Raw genomic sequence first — 18,504 nt, 5'->3', positions numbered from 1 at the left:
CTGTCCACACACAAAAGTTCTTTCGGAACAATGGCCGTTATTCCACAATAACACTGCTAGAGTCTACCCAGCAATTCCGTTATTCTGAAATAATTCTGAAGTAACAGATGGCTTATTTTGACTTCTGCAAACCTCATTCTACAAAGAATAACGCCTGTTCCAAATTAGCTATTTTAAAAAAAGGCCCGTGTAGCTGCGCCACTGCTGCTAGTTTGAACTAGCCCCTCCCGGGGGCCATTCTAAGTTATTCTTCCAGGGGCTCTAAATCGAGGTAGCTCGTCTACACTGGGGAGCCTGCCTCGGACTATTCTGAGGTTTCCCTGCAGTGTAGACGTGCTAGTTTGAAATAAGATATTTTGTAATAACTATTCAAGACCAACTTATTCCAAAATAAATGTGCCGTGTGGTCGTAGCCAGAAGGATGAAGCAGGAGGGAAGCCAGAAGTGCAGAGGCCAGTCTGAAAGCTCAGTATTCCATATGGCTACACACAGAGATTTGTAGCTCAAAGCTGGAGCTGCTGTGGAAGGAGGTGAAGCTACAGAAGCTGACGGGACAATCAGCGGGCGGAGGGTTATTTTTTCTCCTCCCTGGGCTGATGTGGCGAGAACTGAAAAGAAGAAAATCCTCTTGCTTTCTCCTCAGAAGATTGAAAATGCAGCTTGTTCCCCTCTCTCTGGTTCTACTAAAGCTGGACCCCAGGACTAGACTTTTTCTTTCTAGAACCCTGCTGAAAGCTGAAAGTGAATTGCTTGTAGACTTAGAATGTGAGTTAAAGAACAGCATCACCTAGCATGGGGCTTGAACCCATGACCCTGAGATTAAAAGTCTCATGCTCTGCCAACTGAGCTAGCCAGGCTCTATGTTGCAACATTCCCCCATCACAGGAGCATCTCTCCAGTGACAGGTAAAGAGGCCCATTTCAGGATTTCTTTTAGCGCAGCAGCAAGGGGAGATGGAGGAAAATCAACCCCCTTTCCAAGCTTTGTTCTCACGGCACCAAGAGCGCTGCAGAGAAAGACCTTGAGTGTTAAAGGGTTCAGGGAGCCCAGAGCAGAGGGATCCCCTCAACACACAAACACAGTCCCAACCCCAAGACTCCCCCCATCCCGAATCCTGTGCCCTGACTTCTCTACCTTCCACATCGTCACCCTTGTCTTGCACAAGAGAGCGTCCACACTGCCATGAGAGCTCTTGCGCAAAAGCACAGTGTGCACATGGAAGTGTGGACGTTTTCTTGCGCACGACTTGTTTCACAAGAACCCTTGCGCAAGATGTTCTTGCGCAAGAAGCCGCGAGTGTAGACATAGCCTTAGAGATATATCTAAAATGAGATGTTAATACAAAGTTATATGAGAGTGATAATATTACAGGGAATTATACACAGATGCCTGTATATGCAAATATATATGCAAATATCTTCTTTCACACTGATGGGCATGAATGCAAAGATTAAGGCAAGACTACACAACACACAGGCCCTATGTAAGTCAGTTCTGCTGCTGTTAATAAAATGCAGTATTTTCCCCATTTCCAACCATATGAGAGCAGTTTTAATGAGCAAGGGCAATCCAGGAATTTAACTACTAAAACACATCTCAGCAGAAATTGCAGAAGAGGCTCTTGCGCAAGAAGGAGCTGTCTACGCTGCCCCTTCTTGCGCAAGAAAAACGCTTTTGTGCAATGTCGTTACATCTATTACCTTTCAGGAAGAACGGCATTGCACAGGAGGGTTTTTCTTGTGCCAGAAGGGGCAGTGTAGATGCTCCTTCTGGCACAAGAGCCTCTTCTGAAACAAATGGTGGCTCATTAGGTATGTAAATGATGCTCAGCGATATTCCATGCTTAGCCTCATTTGCATATTACTCACGCAAAAAGCCGCGAGTGTAGACATAGCCCTAGGCAGGTTAGGTTGAGATGGGAGGAGGCAGCACTGGGGTTGAGGCTCCTCAGTGGTGCCTTGGCAGGGACCAGGGCATTGCAACCACATAGGCCAAGGTCAATGGCAGCACATCCAGCCTCTGGGACGTCTGTGGCCTTTGCTGCAAGGGGACACAAAACCAGGTAAGGTTCCCCCCTGATGCCCAGATCCCCCAAGACCCAGCAGCCCCAGCTTCCTCCAACACCTTCTGTTCTCCTCACCCACTCTCCTGGCCACACACGGCACTTCTTGGTGCGTGTCAAGCCAGGCCCTGCAAGGAGCCACTGGGGCAGGAACCAGCCCTTGGAGCTCGGCTTGCACCGGAACCGGCAGTTTCCCACCACGTCTCACTTGAGAAGAGGCGACTTGTTCCCCTTCTTCTCACCTCATGTCTCCCTTGTCTCTGTTCCCTTCAACAGTCTCCGCTGCCTCAGGACCTGCCTCCTCAGGGCGCTGCCCCTCTGCCACTGGGCTGGGAGCGGGAGACTCCACAGTCTCTGCACTTGGGCTGAGAAGTCTCACGGGGACTCGTCTGTTGATGGCGTTAGTCACCCCAATGGCCAGCCGGATCCATTCCATAACGCTGCCCGAGAGGGAGCTTTCCCAGTCTCCATTGGTATTTCCTGGGGCTTTGTGTAGGGGGATTGGGCTTGGCCATCTTCTCTGCTGGAAATGCCTCTTCTTTGGAAAGCAGCTCCCAGGAGCTCATGGAACTTCTTCTTCTCAGCTTGGGAAAGGGACAAGCAAGGGGCGATGGGTCAGGGGTTTATGTGATGATGACAGGGGTGCCAAAAGCAAATAAGAAATTATTTTTTCGCCTACTTAAGAATCAGGGTGACAGAATGAAACTGGTAAGTAACCGAGTGTGACGGACCGGGCCGTGTCTGGGCACAGCTGAGTGCGTCCGCTCAGGGCGAATTGCTCAAATCCGGGGCTCCTTACAGCCCCCGACTGGCGACCTCTCCACTCAGGCCAAAAACCAGTCTCACAGAGCGCTTCAGCAACCTGCCTGAAGCCTCCCGAGAAAAACCCCTCTGACACCCCAGCAATATCCGTGCCCCAGATGGCCCCAGGCCTCATACACAGGTGGGGGGTCCTAGCACCCAATCCCACCTACCCCGAACAAGTTCTGTCCGGTTCCAAGAAACCAGCCACAGATCCCTGGTCAATTTACCCTCTGGATCTTACCCACAAATCATGCTGGGCCAATCCTTTAGAATCTATATCTAAAGGTTTATTATTACAAGAAAGAAAAGCATGAGAGTAAGGTTATTAAAGTACAGTACGTTACATGCACCGAATTTCCCAGTCCTCGATGCAGGCTCTAGCAGAGATATTGCAGCTGCTTGTTTAAAAGTTCTTATTGCACATCCTGCGATCAGAATGGGTTCACAGGTCTTCCGGGCTCTTCAATCCCTGCAATGCTGTCTCTGGGATGAAGTGCTGAGCTGAGAACCAAAATGGCATCGACCACATGGCCTCTTTATACTCCTTCCTGGCCTCTTCTTGTATGCAGCAAGTCACCTGGTCAGAGGCCAATCTCTATGTTCCCTGCCGGCTGCCCTCAGGTGACAAATCCCATTCTTTGGGTGTGTCCATAGCCTATTGAGAGTCATTGTTCCACAGGGCTTTGCTACTCAGCCTGTCCATAGCCATGCTTAACCACATTCACAGAAATATTCAGCTTCCACACAGATTACAGATTCCTACCTACACACATAGACATTATACACTCACATAAATAGCATACATAAGATCAACAAACAATAATCTCCCATTCAATACCCCACATGGCTCCCCCCACACCAATTTCTGGGGCCAATACCCCCACCTAGGGGTGCAGCAGCGATCTGGCTGCTTCCCTCCAATTCAGCAACGTGACACCGAGTTAAAAAGGAAGCATTTTTGCACCCAGTGGAACTCCTTGCCAGAGGATGTTGCGAAGGTGAAATCTACAAGAAGGTCCAAAAAAGAACTGGATAATTTAATGCAGGAAAGGTCAATCAATGGCATTTCACCAGAATGGACAGGGCAGGTGTCCCTAGCTGATGTATACCTGAAGCTGGGAATGGAGGGATCACTTAATAACTGTCTGTCCTGAGGATTCCCTCCGGACAATGCAATTGGCTGCTGTTGTGAGACAGGATCCTGGGCTAGTTGGACAACTGGCATGGCCCAGTCTGGCTGCTTTGATGTTCTATTTGGCTGTTCTTGTCCCTTCTGGGCAAGGGAGAATGGCCCCCCCGCATCCTGAAGTGGACAGAAAATGGCCTGCGAAAGGCTAGTGTAGGTAACTTGTTTTATGTGTCCCTGATGGTCTAGTGGTTAGGATCCAGCACTCTCACTGCTGTGGCTTGGGTTTAATTCCAAGTAAGGGAAACCAGCTGCAACTTTCCCAAAACATGTCCCTAGTCAATCTTCTTCCCACATGTTACAGCAGCTGACACCTAGCATGGGGCTAACCCTAACCCCTCCCCCTTGGCTGGGCACTGCCTGGATTCAGGCCTCCCCAGTGCCAGCCTAAGGGCTCTGGAGAGGACAGGGCAGCTCCAGGGGCAGAGTCCTTTTTTCTGCAGTAGTTCAAACCCAGCCCCCTTGGTTTCAACTAACTAATATTACTCCTCATTGTTTGCCCTCTGTGCCTACCTCCCAACTTCAACACACCCCAACACATCCTCTTCCCTCTCCCTCTCCCCCTCCCGGTAACACAAACAGGACTTTTCCCTGTTGAAAGAACGAACTCTCTGGTTTTTATCTGTGGAATGTAGAACTGGGGAGGGGCTGGGGAAAGACCCTGGGAGGGGGAGGAGGCTGGGAGGAAGGGCTAAGGCTGGCACCTTCCTCTGATGGTCCCACTGCCTCATGTCAGGGGCCTCAGCAGCACTGGGGGGGTGGCTCCAGGGGGAGAAGCTGGTTCAGAGGAACTTGAGCTTCTGGGCCACTGAAGCAGGCCCCCAGCAGCAGCCTCTGTGCAGGGCACACACAGTCTAGGCCTCCCAGTCATATTGAGCCTCCTGTTGTGGCTTGGGCTCCAGAGCCTGCCCCCCAGCTGGTGCCTTGAGGTAGCCACTGCAGCAGCAGGAATTTGGGCATCAGTTCCCCTGCTTTTGGGGACAGGAAGCCAGGCCCAGGCCTTTTTAGCCACTGGAGCTGTACAGGCTGGAGCCTCCCCCTACCAGATCTCTGCCCTGCTTCCTGCAAAGCTCTCAGCCTTTTGCTTGTTTCTGTTTCCCTGTCCAGAGCAGGCAACTAAAGGAAGGGAAGTCACCGAACCAAACACCCCTGTGGCCAGCATGGGGTTTGAACCCATGACCTTGGCGTTATTAGCACCATACTCTAACCAGCTGAGCTAGCCGGCCTATAAAAGTACAGGTCACCAGTGGCCCTTTCAAGAGAGGCGCCTCAGGCAGCTGCAGGGACGTCTCTGAAGTTGCCAATGGCTCTTCTCTGACAGGGTCACTAGCGACTCACTGTGACATGGGCTGGCTAGTCCAGCTGGTTCGAGGGTTGGTCAAGGTGGCTAGCGGCCGGCAGACCCAGGACAAAGAGAAGCCGGAATCTCTTGCTGCCAGCACCTTGCCTCCCAGCTTCTTCCCTGCCAGCAGCAGCAGAGTCCTGAGCGCTGCCCTTGACACCATGGGACCAACCTCCCCTCACTCAACTGGGCCAAGCTGGTGCCCAGTTTATGTCCACTGGGACCTGTTTTACTTGGGTTCCTTCCACCCAGAGCCCCCTTCTTTCCTGGGCTGCGAGGAGCATCACTGGGATACTCTCATATCCCAGCACAGGGCCATCTCTCCAGTGACAGGAGACGGGGCTGTTTTCAAGATTTCTTTTAGTGCAGCAGCAAGCAAGAGGAGATGCAGGAAAATCAACCCCATTTGCAAGCTTTGTGTGACAGGAGGGGTGTGAGCTGGGGAACCTGCCCCCCCAGAAGGGCATTTGGGTGCACCCAGGGGCAGCAAGAATTCAGTCCCTCAGGCAAGTGCATTGGGGACAATGTGTGAACCCTTCCATAAGCATTTTCTGCTCCCACTGGTGTCAAGTATCAGAGGGTTAGCCGTGTTAGTCTGAATCTGCAAAAGCGACGAGGAGTCCTGTGGCACCTAATAGACTAACTAAAGTGTAGGAGCATAAGCTTTCGTGGGCAAAGACCCACTTTGTCAGATGCATGTAGTGGAAATTTCCAGAGGCAGGAATAAATATGCAGGCCAGGATCAGGCTGGAGATGACGAGGTGGATCCAATCAAGGAGGATGAGGCCCACTTCTAGCAGCTGATCTGGAGGTGTGAATTCCAAGAGAGCAGAAGCTGCTTTTGTAGTTAGCAAGCCATTCACAGTCTTTGTTTAATCCAGAGTTGATTGTGTCAAACTTAAAGATGAACTGTAGCTCAGCAGTTTCTCTTTGAAGTCTGGTCCTGAAGTTTTTTTGCTGCAGGATGGCTACTTTTAGATCTGCAATTGTGTGTCCAGGAAGATTGAAGTGTTCTCCTACAGGTTTTTGTATGTTGCCATTCCTAATATCAGATTTGTGTCCATTGATTCTTTTACGTAGGGACTGTCCTGTTTGGCCGATGTATATAGCAGTGGGGCATTGTTGGCACATGATGGCATATATTACATTGGTAGATGCGCAGGAGAATGTACCAGTGACAGTATGGCTGATCTGGTTAGGTCCTGTGATGGTGTTGCTGGTGTATATATGTGGGCAGAGTTGGCACCGAGGTTTGTTGCAAGGACTGGTTCCTGAGTTAGAGTTATTATGGTGCGGTGTGTAGTTGCTGGTGAGAATATGCTTCAGGCTGGTGGGTTGTCTGTGGGCAAGGACCGGCCTACCTCCCAAGGCCTGTGAAAGCGAGGGATCATTGTCCAGGGTGGGTTGAAGATCACTAATGATGCGTTGGAGAGGTTTTAGCTGGGGACTGTAGGTGATGGCCAGTGGTGTTCTGCTGGTTTCTTTCTTGGGCTTGTCCCGTAGCAGGAGGCTTCTGGATACACGTCTGGCTCTGTCAATCTGTCTCCTCACTTCCTCGTGTGGGTATCGCAGTTTACAGAATGCTTTTTGAAGATCTTGTAGGTGTAGGTCTCTGTCTGAGGGGTTGGAGCATATGCGGTTGTACCTCAGTGCTTGGCTGTAAACAATGGATCGTGTGGTGTGTCCGGGATGGAAACTGGAAGCATGCAGGTAAGTATAGCGGTCGGTAGGTTTTCGGTATAGGGTGGTATTGATATGACCGTCACTTATTTGTATCGTGGTGTCCAGGAAATGGACCTCCCGTGTAGATTGGTCCATGCTGAGGTTGATGGTGGGGTGGAAGCTGTTGAAATCATGGTGAAATTCTTCCAGAGTCTCCATCCCATGGGTCCAGATGATGAAGATGTCATCAATGTAGCGTAGGTAGAGAAGGGGTGTGTCATGGCTCCTTCCCCACTCTGGCATGATAAATGCAGAAGTGGGGGCCAGCAAGTGTACCCCAAAGCCTTATCTACCAGGCTTTGGTATAAAACTTCCCCCAAGATCTTAAAAACCTAGATCTTGGGAATAAAACTTCCGCTGCCACCACCCAAATGATGCTAAAGAAACCAGGGGAAAGATCATTTGGGAAATCTTCCCCCTAAAACAAAAATCAGGGCACACCATTAACCACTGCCAGGTTAATAAAAGAAAAGAAAGAACTTTTATTATTACAACAATATTCTGGTTGCAAGTATAATGACTAGAGAGGAAGGTAACAAAATATACTCATGGAGAAACTCTATGGGCCTAGAACTTAGTTACAAAGAAAAGCCAAAACATCTTTTAAGCAGTGCCAGATCTCAGATCCCATACCCAATCCATAACACAATAAAACCTAGCGAAACTACCTAAACTTTACCCTACTTACAGAAAATGAAGAATGGTGTCTTGGAGAGAGAGACATGCTTGTCCCTCTCTGTAGCTGCAGAGAACTCTCAGAGAGACAAAAGGGAGAAAAAAGAAAAAACCCAAATTCCTTTGTCCCAATTTGAAAAGTCCCACCTACATTCCTATTGGTCACTCCACCTGGCTAGGTGTAGTTAACCCCTTAATCCCCAGGCTGCTGGCTAACCCTCATAATCATGACAGGGTGTAAGTGGACGAGAGCTGAGGAAGCGTTGTTCCAGGTCAGCCATAAAAATGTTGGTGTATTGTGGGGCCATGCGGGTGCCCATAGTAGTGCCACTGGTCTGGAGGTATATGTTGTCACCAAATCTGAAATAGTTGTGTGTGAGGATAAATTCACAGAGTTCAGCCACCAGTTGTGACGGTCATATCAATACCACCCTATACCGAAAACCTACCAACCGCTATACTTACCTGCATGCCTCCAGTTTCCATCCCGGACACACCACACGATCCATTGTTTACAGCCAAGCACTGAGGTACAACCGCATATGCTCCAACCTCTCCAGCCTGATCCTGGCCTGCATATTTATTCCTGCCTCTGGAAATTTCCACTACATGCATCTGACGAAGTGGGTCTTTGCCCACGAAAGCTTATGCTCCTACACTTTAGTTAGTCTATAAGGTGCCACAGGACTCCTCGTCGCTTTTGCTCCCACTGGGGAAGGCAGCTGGGCAGGACCAGTCTGCAGCCCACGTCCCTTTCAGCCCCAGGTTCAGGAGGTAACAGAGAGGGGAGGAAAGTCCATGGCTAGAGTCTCCTCCCAGCAGTCTGGCCCTGTGCAGAGTCTGTGCATGATGGAGCCTCTCCCAGCAGGGCGATGGCCTGTTCTCTGCAAAGTGCTCACCTGTTTCATTTTTTTGCAGGCCCATTGTATGTGTCCCTGGTGGCTTCATTTACAGTTTTCAGTCTTTAAATTTGCATCCCTTTTTGGAAAAGAGGGTGCAAGTGTAAACATACCCTACATAGCGAGAGTTGACCTCCGTCAGCTGAGCCTGGCTATTTCCCTACTTCAGGAACCCAAAGGGAACAAAGAGCAGAAGTCCTGGAAACTGGTGGGGTACCCTCTGAATTTGATTTAGTGAGTCTTAGTTGGACTTGCTAAATCAAACTCCAGAAGATTGATTGTGGCCATTCCTCCCCCACTGGGTGTGATTCTTGTTCTTCTGCACAGCAAAGCCCAGGTAGACCAAGGACTTTCAGATCACACCCTTGCTGAATTGATGGGACTAGAAACCAGACACAGCAGATTTTAACTTGTTTCAGTTGAGATGGGTTTGCCTGGTTTATGCGCATTGACACAGAAACACATTAGGGCTACGTCTACACTGGCACCCTTTTCCAGAAATGCTTAAAATGGAACAGTTTTCCGTTATAAGGATTTCCAGAAAAAGCGTGTCTACATTGGCAGGATGCTTTTCCAGAAAAGCACTTTTTCCGGAACAGAGTCCGTGGCCAATGTAGATGCGCTTTTCTGGAAAAAAGCCCCGATCGTCACTTTTGCGATCGGGGCTTTATTGCGGAAAAGACTACTGGGCTGTCTACACTGGCCCTTTTCCGGAACAGTTTTTCCGGAAAACGACTTTTGCCCGAACAGGAGCAGCATAGTTTTTCTGGAAAAACACTGACAATTTTACAGTATATTGTCATTGCTTTTCTGGAAAAGCAAGCGGCCAATGTAGACAGCTGACAAGTTATTCTGGAAAGGCGGCTGCTTTTCCGGAATAAGTGACCCAGCATAGACACAGCCCAGGGGTTTGTAGTAATCTCTGCACATCATAAATGCAGAGTGAGATGCAACTGGAGATGCAAAGGTTTCAAAGAAGTTGATCAACCTTTCAGGGGGCACTTGGAGTTGAAACAGGGATCCTTTTGCCTATAGTCAAACACTTTACCACTGAGCTACACCCCCATTACACTTGCTTGTTTGCATCCAGTGTTAGGAAATTAGCCGCTGGCAGCACTGTCTGCAGGAGCAGGTGGTGCCTTGCACACATGGCGGGGGGAGGACGGCCCTCTATGGGGTCAGACATGTGTGGTGTCCCCCAACCTACAATCAGCATGACACGTCATGATATCGCATCATCCCCTGTGCTCCCGCCTGCCTTGTGTGTGTTGCAACCTCACAGCACTCACCTGATGTTCCCTCCCGGGTGCCCGAGGACATTTGGGAGGCCTCCTCCATCTGGGGGACTGGTGCCAGGGTGAGGGTCACGACGTTCCTGGAATCCTCCTTTTCCTCATCCTGGAGCTGCTGGTCATCTGGGTTGTCATCCTGAAGCTGCGGCCGCTGCTGCCCAGGTGTCTCCATTCCAGACTAAACAACTGTCCCTGGAGACAGGGTTCCCCAACCCCCAGGACTTGGTCCAGTTCCTCACAGTATTCACAGTGCTAAGGTGCTTCCCCAGTCCGGGAACTGCGCTCACAGGTCCTCACATACCCCTGCCGCAATTTCTTGACCTTGGCTCTGACTTGGTCTGGGGTTGGGGGAGGTGGCCTTTCTTTGCAAGGCCGTCAACCATTCAGCCATAAATATCTGCATTCCTCCGCCTGGACTGCAGGGCCTGCAGAGACTCCTCCTTGGACCACAGCTTTATCTCTGGCCCCTACCATGAGAGTGCCCAGCACTTGCTGCCACTTGCTTGCTCATGCAAAGTATCCCTGGAAGGGCCAGAGGGATCTCTGGGGGCTTGTGCCTGTGACATGGCTCTCCGAGAGGCTGGAAGCACTCGATCTTAGCCGACTGGATAGTGAAATTATACTAAAATAATTGGTTAAGGTAGAACTAAGCGGTACTTGAATTTCTCTTTATAAACTGGGGTCCAAGAAGGACACCAGCAAGAAGAAGGAAAAGGGGAGGAGAGAAGAGGAAGGAAAAGGGAAAGGAAGACCAAGAAGGAGGAGGGAAGACCTTGAAGCAGAACTCACCTCCAAGACAGCCTAAGAGCAGAATGGCCGGGACTCCTCTGCACAGCTGTTGCAATGGTTTGCTGTGTGAACTCTGTGGCAGGTGACATTAGGGCTGTGCACTGGGATTATTTACCAGTTTCCCTGAATCCACTTTGCCCAGAGCTGTGATGGCCGAGTGGTTAAGGCGTTGGACTAGAAATCCAATGGGGTTTCCCTGTGCAGGTTCAAATCCTGCTCACAGCGAGGTCTGTGTTTTGCCCACACCTCTTCCTCGGGCAGCGAGGGCCTCTGTGAGTTACCAGCAGTGGGGCTGTTACTGTTGGCATCAGGACTGGATAAGGGTTGAGCTAGTGGGGCAGCTGCCATCAGGCCCTGGCTCCTGGCAGGCTGCAGCAGTTCCCTGGGGCTGCATTAACCTCCACAGCACCTGTCAGCAGTGCCCTTCCCCATGCAGCTGTGGGGCTCTGCATGGCCTGCCCCAGGGGACCCTGGGTTGCACGCCAGCGGTGGTGGCAGGGCCAGGCTGTGCAGCACAAGAGCATCCTGCCACCACAACCTCCATGCATGGAGGGGGAGGGGCTGTATATGCACTGTGCACCCAGGGTGGAGCTGCACATGCACCATGAGCCGGGGGGCAGTGCCACATGCCCGGAGCACTAGAATGGCTCAGACTGGCTGTGATCAGCATCTAACTAATTGCACCATTAGGCCATGCCTTCACTCAGGTGGAGATTTCTGCTGCAATCAATCTCCCAGAGTTTGATTTAGCGAGTCTAGATAAGACTCTCTAAATCAAACCCAGAGGGCACCTGCACCAGTACACACTGCACCAGCTCTTTGCTGCCATCCTACTTCCACTGTTAGGACACCAGCAAACAGTAAAACCAACTCCAGCTATGTGTTGGGATATGGTGGAAAGAAGAGACACATTGGCCTCACCACAAGGCAGCACTGGGAGTTGAACCCAGGATTTTTTGCTTACAAGGCAGCTGCTTTAGCCAACTAAGCCATGGTGCTCTCATTCAAAACAACCCTCAAACTGTTCTACTTTATGGTTCCAGAAAACATGTTCCCATTCCAAAGTGCAGCTGTTCACCGTTCCCCTCTAGCTCCTGCCGTGTCTTGAGGTCTGCGCAGCCTAAGACGTTAGATTGGCAGCTGGAACCCAAACCCTTTTTGGCAATTGTAGCCCCAGGCCCCAAAGGGACAGACCCAAGGCAGCCGCCTGGTCCTAAGGCCTGGCCTGCAGCCAGGGGGAGGGAGAAGAATCTCTCCTTTCAGCTGGAGTCAAATCAGCAGGCTAACTAGCTCAGTTGGTTAGAGCCTGGTGCTAATAATACCAAGGTCATGGGTTCAAGCCCCATGCTGAGGACAGAGATGTTTGGGGAGGGATAGCTCAGTGGTTTGAGCATTGGCCAGCTAAACCCAGGGTTATGAGTTCAATCCTTGCAGAGGCAGTTTCAGGCAAAAATTAATTGGGGATGGTACTTGGTCCTGCTGAGAAGTCAGGGGACTGGACTTGATGACCTTTCAAGGTCAGTTCTAGAAGATAGGCAATCTCCATTCTTTTTTTTTTTTTTTTTTTTAAAAACAACCTAAGGGCCTTTGCTGATCCCCAGCCACAGGCCTCTGCTCTGCCAGCTGAGCTTTGGAAGGGGGCCTGGGGCAGGCTGCTTTGCTTTGCCCAGGTAGCCCTTGGGTGAGTGTTGGGGCAGGAGAACCCAGCAACACAGGGGGCTCTAATGGGTGCTTCACCTGCAGAAGGACTCTTGAGTGAAACCAGGCAGAAATGCAGTGCCTTGCTGCCCTGGCAGGTGCTGCCCCTTCTCCTGCCTAGGCCTGGCCTCCCTCCCCTGCTCGGCACCTCGGCACCACAGAAAGCCCCTTGGCAGAGGCCTCAGGCCTGTCCCCTCTGAGGAGTTTGTGCCTTGGCCTCCTCTGCCCTTGGTCCTGGCTCTCCTAGCTGCCCCCTGAGCGCTGCTGGCCAAAGGAGGCAGCAAGGCAGGAGACGGGGGAGGAGCAAGTCCCGCTGAGGCTGACAGCTCAGGCTCAAGCCTCCAGCCCCAGCACAAAACCTTCAGCCGGGCCCGTGTGGCTCCCTCCTGCCCCCGCACACGCTCACAGGGGGAAACGTGCCCCATGTTCCATCCCCGCGCCAGGCCTGGGCGACGGGCTCAGCCCTCGAGCAGCCCACAGGGCCAGTGACGGACAAACTGAGAGCAGGGCCCCACTGACACCCCCCGTCCTGCCCCACTGGCCTGCGTGCGGCGCTGGCACGGGACAGGCAGGAACGGCAGCCGGGGAGAAAGCAGCTTGGACTGACGGGCGAGTCTCACTTACTGACCAGACTCCCAGGCCCTGGGCTCTGGGGCCAGCCCCCCTGTGGGTCAGAGCCCCCCGGCCACAATGCTACTCCAGGGGGCCTGGTTCCAGGGCCACCTAACCCCAGGGGCTGGGGGGCTGGAGGCCTTTGCCCTGGAGTCTCAGAGCTCCCCCGTGTCGGCTGCCGCTGGCCTGAATGGTGCTGGATGCTCCTGCTCCCCTCCCAGCAGGCTGGCCCTGCGCAGGCTCTGTGCTCGCTGGAGCCTCCTCCTGCCAGGTCCCCGGCCTGCTCCCTGCAAAGCCTCAGCCTGGCTCCTTTCCTGCCCTCTGCTTGCAGGGCCCCTGGAAATGGCTCTGGGCAGATCCCTGAGCCCCAGCATTGGGTGCAGCACTGCTGGGCCCCCGGAGCGTGGGCTGCAGCCAGGAAGGGGAATCTCCCGCAGGGCTGGTGGGATGTAGAAAGCTGCTCCCTGGGAACCTTTCCCATGGCAGTGCCCCCAGCCTGGCCAGTCCCTGCCCGGCCCGGCCCTCAGCCCGGCCCCCCCCCCCCAGGGTGGGCAGCATTTGAGGGGGCAGGTAGGAGAGGCCCCCCTCCCCTTCACAGAAGAGCAGACCCCCCCAGGGTGGCAGTGGGAGTATCTGGCCCAGGGCTGCTCTCAGCAGAGGGGGCTGTGACCCCAGCCTGGGGCTAGGCGGGGAGAGCCACCCCAGAGAGGGTGGGGAGGGGGATCAAGTGGGGTGAGGGAAGATAAGAGAGGTGAAGGGGAACAGGGATGTGTGAGGTGGGGGCAGGAAGGGGAGGCAGGAGGTGCTGAAGGGAGGTTGGGGGGATCATGCCAGTCAGTGGGTGGCATGAGTAGGGGTGCAATGGAGGGAAACTTCGGGGGGTCATAGGAAGGGAAAGGGGGCAGGGGAGGTTGGGAGGAGACAGGGGGAGCAAGAGCAGCCTGGCTGGGGAAGGGGAGACACAGGGCAGGGCTTGTACAGGAGATGGGGAAAGATACAACGGCAACTCCCCCACCCCCGTGGGGTAGGAGGGAAGGGCAGAGGTGACTGGTGGTGGCACTTGAGGGCACCAACTTCTCTGCCCCAACAACATTTCTGAAGTTTATAACCAGGGTGTCCCAAATGCCCCCTGCCTCTGTGGGTGCCTCTTCCTGCGCCCCTCCCTCTGCAGGCTCCAGTCCTCCCGGGGGGGAAAAGCTGCCCCCCCCAGGACCCTGAGGGAAATTTCTTCTGTGAATTTTTAAGTGTAGATAACTGCAAACACTGATCTGTTAGGGACTGGTAATGGTTTATTTCCATATTTGCATATTTGTTATTTGCATAATGTATATGCAGATATGTAAATATGTTACCAGTCTGGCAAAAGCTTGTGAATGGGTTTGGCTGTCCATGGTATTAAAAAAAGATTAGCAATCACTGGCCTGATCCATGGGGGGTGGCTAAATGCAAGGCAGGGAAAACACTAGGGCTACGTCTACACTGGCCCCTTCTTCGGAAAGCAGGAATAGGGAAATCCACAGGGGGATTTAAATAAACAAGTCCGCCGCTTTTTTTCCGGCTTGGGGAAAAGCCGGAAAAAAGCATCTAGACTGGCCCGATCCTCTGGAATAAAGCAGTTTTCCGGAGGATCTCTTATTCCTACTTTGAAGGAAGAAGTTCATGGAACTTCTTCTTCTCAGCTTGGGAAAGGGATGACTAAGGTGCGATGGGACAGGGTTTTATGTAATGAAGACCGGGGTGCAGAAAACAATAAGAATTTTTATTCTCCTACTCAAGATCCTGGGTGACAGAATGAAACTGGTAAGTAACCAAATTAAAAGTGAATCAAAAGGGAACATTTTTGCGCCCAGTGGAACTCCTTGCCAGAAGATGTTGTGAAGGTGAAATCTACAAGAAGGTCCAAAAAAGAACTGGATAATTGAATGCAGGAAAGGTCAATCAATGGCATTTAACCAGGATGGACAGGGCAGGTGTCCCTAGCTGGTGTATTCTAGAAGCTGGGAATGGGCGACAGAAGGCATCACTTAATTGACTGTCCTGAGGATTCCCACTGGGCAATGAAATTGGCTGCTGTCGTGAGACAGGATCCTGGGCTAGTTGGGCAACTGGCATGGCCCAGTCTGGCTGTTCTGCTGTTCTGTTTGGTTTCAGTTCTTGTCCCCTCTGGACAATGGAAAATGGACCCGTGTCCTGAAGGGGACAGAAAGTGGCCTGTGAAAGGCTAGTGCAGGTAAGGAAAGACCCCATGTGCAGGTGTCCCTGATGGTCTAGTGTTTAGGATTCAGCACTTTCACTGCTGAGGCCTGGGTCCAATTCCCAGTCAGAGAAACCAGCCTCACTTTTCACTTGACATCTGCCTACTCATTCATCTTACCTCATTGTTACAGCAGCTGTGACCCAAGAGGTTCTCTCAGGGCCCCTTTCCCACCTCTCCCTCACTGCCAAGACAGCACCTGCCATTTTCACAAGCCCTTCAGAAGGGGCAGAGCTGGTGACTCAAACTGCCCCTCCCCTCTCCCATGTGGGCAGCCCTGCAGGAAGCTCTGTGGCACACACAGCACTAGCCCAGCGCAGTGTCAGGTCGGCACAAGATCCATTGGTTCAGTTTGGTTGTTGAAGGCGACAACCCAGAACTGGCTCCAGCCCCCACTCAGTAACCTGGGGAAATGACCCACCAGGCCTGGGCCCCTCGGAGAGGCAACGATTCCCCACTGGCCAGGGCAGAGCCTCCCTCTGACACAGTCATGGAGCCTTCTCCCCCTGGTCCTGCCTCCCCCTTCACTCAGCTCTCACTGCTCAGTGCTGCCAGGGAGGGGCCTCACTGCGAGAGCCGCCTGGGCAGGTTCCTGCCACAGAGACACGTCCCAGAGCAGGACGGATGCTCAGACCGACATTGAGTGTTGCTCAGCGCTGGGGTGAGACAGGGAAGGAAAAAAGGGTGTAACGGTGCCATCAGCCTTTCAGAACAATCCCTGGCCCCACCACCACATCCCAGCTCTTCCCTCTGCCCTTGCTGGACTCTGCTGGGCACTGTCTGGACTCAGTCCTCCCCGGTGCCAGCCTAAGGGCTCTGGAGAAGACATGGCAGCTCCATGGGCAGAGTCCTGAGCCCCTGGCAGGGCAGGTCTCATTAAGCAGTTGGGGGGGGGGGGGGGCGGCTGGGTTGCTGCACAGGTTAGGGCTGGCCTGGGCAATGACTTTTGATGGGGAACCACTCCCAGGGCTGCACTTTTCCATGCTATTAATGGAGGAGGAGGGGGTCTGGGATGCAGGTTGGTGCAGACAGGAGCTTGGGGCAGAGGACTGGGGTGCAGGAACAGTTGCAGGAGGTTGGGTTGTGACCTGGGGCAGAGGATTGGGGTGCAGGATCTGGGAGGGGTGAGGGTTCAGGATGGGGGCAGAGGGTTTGGTTTACATGGGGTACCAGTGGGTTGAGGGAAGGGAGGGGCTGGGGTGCCAGAGGCAGGCTCTGGATGGGAGACTTACCTGGCTCACTCCCGCCTCTCAGCCCAGCACATTTCTCAGGCAGCTACTTCCCTGCCCCCACACAGGCTCTCAACCTCCGTTAGCCAATAAGCTGAGGGGTTGTGAAAGGCCCTTGTGATGTCACTGCCACACCCACCCCTGCCCTCCAGGGCTAATGTCCTACCCCAGGCAGCCCCTTTGCATGGCTGAGCTGCTCCCAGGGGTGAAAGTGACACATTTCTTACAGGGACTGTTCTATTGGGCACCACCCCTTGGGCAGGGGAAGGCTCAAGGCAGGAAGTTGGGGGAGGGGTTGTGATAGGACAGTACCTGTAAGAAATTAAAGTGTAGAGTGGAGTGTGGGAGGCTCAAGGTAGGTACTTGGGGAGCTTCTCAGTGGGGTGTGGGGCTCAGGGCAGGGGTGAGGATGTGGGAGGATATGGGAATCAGGGTACAGGATTAGGGATGTGGGGGGGTGCTTGGGGCTGGGACTGTGTGTGTGTGTTGAGGGGATCAATGGGACTAGATTCCCAGCTCCCTCTGCTCTGGGCTCCCTAAGGCCCTTTAACACAGAAGGGCTTTCTCTGCAGTGCGCTGAGGAGAGGAACCCCTGAACCAGTGATGTCGCTTTGCCCAGGTTGGCAGGGACAGGAAGCAGGCTGGGTGCCCAGTAACCCCAGACAGATGTGCACATGTGCATGTGAGCAGCAGCTTTTGTGGGGCTCTAGAAATCTCAAAATAAAAAAGGAGTCCTATAAAAAATGGAAACTAGGACAAATAACAAAGGATGAATATAGGCAAGCAACACGGGAATGCAGGGGCAAGATTAGAAAGGCAAAGGCACAAAATGAGATCAAACTAGCTACAGGCATAAAGGGAAACAAGAAGACCTTTTATAAATACATTAAAAGCAAGAGGAAGACCAAGGACAGGGTAGGCCCACTGCTTAGTGAGGAGGGAGAAGCAGTAACAGGAAACTTGGAAATGGCAGAGATGCACAATGACTTCTTTGTTTCGGTCTTCACCGAGAAGTCTGGAGGTGTGCCTAACGTAGTGAATAGAAGCAGAGAGAGGGTAAGTTTAGAAGATAGGATACACAAAGAACAAGTTAAAAATCACTTAGGAAATTTAGATGTCAGCAAGTCACCAGGTCCTGATGAAATGCATCCCAGGATACTCAAGGAGCTGATAGAGGAGGTATCTGAGTCTTTAGCTATGATTTTTGAAAAATCATGGCAGACAGGGGAGATTCCAGAAGACTGGAAAAGGGCAAATATTGTGCTCATCTATAAAAAGGGGAATAAGAACAACCCAGGAAACTACAGACCGGTCAGTTTCACATCTGTCCCAGGTAAGATAATGGAGCAGGTAATTAAGGAAATCATATGCAAACACTTGGAAGGTAATAAAGTGATAGGGAATAGCCAGCATGGGTTTGTGAAGAACAAGTCATGCCAAACTAATCTGATAGCTTTCTTTAATAGGATAACGAGCCTTGTGGATAAGGGAGAAGCGGTGGATGTCATATACCTAGACTTTAGTAAGGCATTTGATACGGTCTCGCATGATATTCTTATTGATAAACTAGGCAAATATAACTTAGATAGGGCCATGATAAGGTGGGTGCATAATTGGCTGGAAAACTGTAGTCAGAGAGTTGTTGTTAACGGTTCTAAATCCTGCTGGAAAGGGATAACAAGTGGAGTTCCTCAAGGGTCTGTTTTGGGACCCGTACTGTTCAATATCTATCAATGATGTAGATATTGGGATAGAGAGTACCCTTATTAAGTTTGCAGATGATACCAAACTGAGTGGGGTTGCGACTTCTTTGGAGGATAGGGACATAATTCAAAATGACCTTAGCAAGTTAGAGAAATGGTCAGAGGTAAACAGGATGAGTTTTAATAAAGAGAAATGCAAAGTGCTCCACTTAGGAAGGAACAATCAGTTCCATACAT

At 52.0% G+C, this 18,504-nt stretch overlaps 3 non-coding genes across 3 annotated transcripts; 1 reads left to right on the top strand and 2 right to left on the bottom strand.

Moving 5' to 3' along the window:
- Positions 1-784: 784 nt before the first annotated feature.
- TRNAK-UUU (transfer RNA lysine (anticodon UUU)) lies at positions 785-857 on the bottom strand. The gene has a single exon. It is a non-coding gene; the product is annotated as a tRNA-Lys (tRNA).
- A 4,347-nt stretch (positions 858-5,204) lies between these two features.
- Positions 5,205-5,278, bottom strand: TRNAI-AAU (transfer RNA isoleucine (anticodon AAU)). The gene has a single exon. It is a non-coding gene; the product is annotated as a tRNA-Ile (tRNA).
- Positions 5,279-10,914: 5,636 nt separating this feature from the next.
- On the top strand, positions 10,915-10,996 carry TRNAS-AGA (transfer RNA serine (anticodon AGA)). Its single transcript has one exon. It is a non-coding gene; the product is annotated as a tRNA-Ser (tRNA).
- Positions 10,997-18,504: the final 7,508 nt, after the last annotated feature.

This window comes from Pelodiscus sinensis, chromosome 31 (genome assembly GCF_049634645.1).
Source record: "Pelodiscus sinensis isolate JC-2024 chromosome 31, ASM4963464v1, whole genome shotgun sequence".
Taxonomy (NCBI): Eukaryota; Metazoa; Chordata; order Testudines; family Trionychidae; genus Pelodiscus; species Pelodiscus sinensis.
This window is presented reverse-complemented; position numbering and strand designations above follow the sequence as displayed.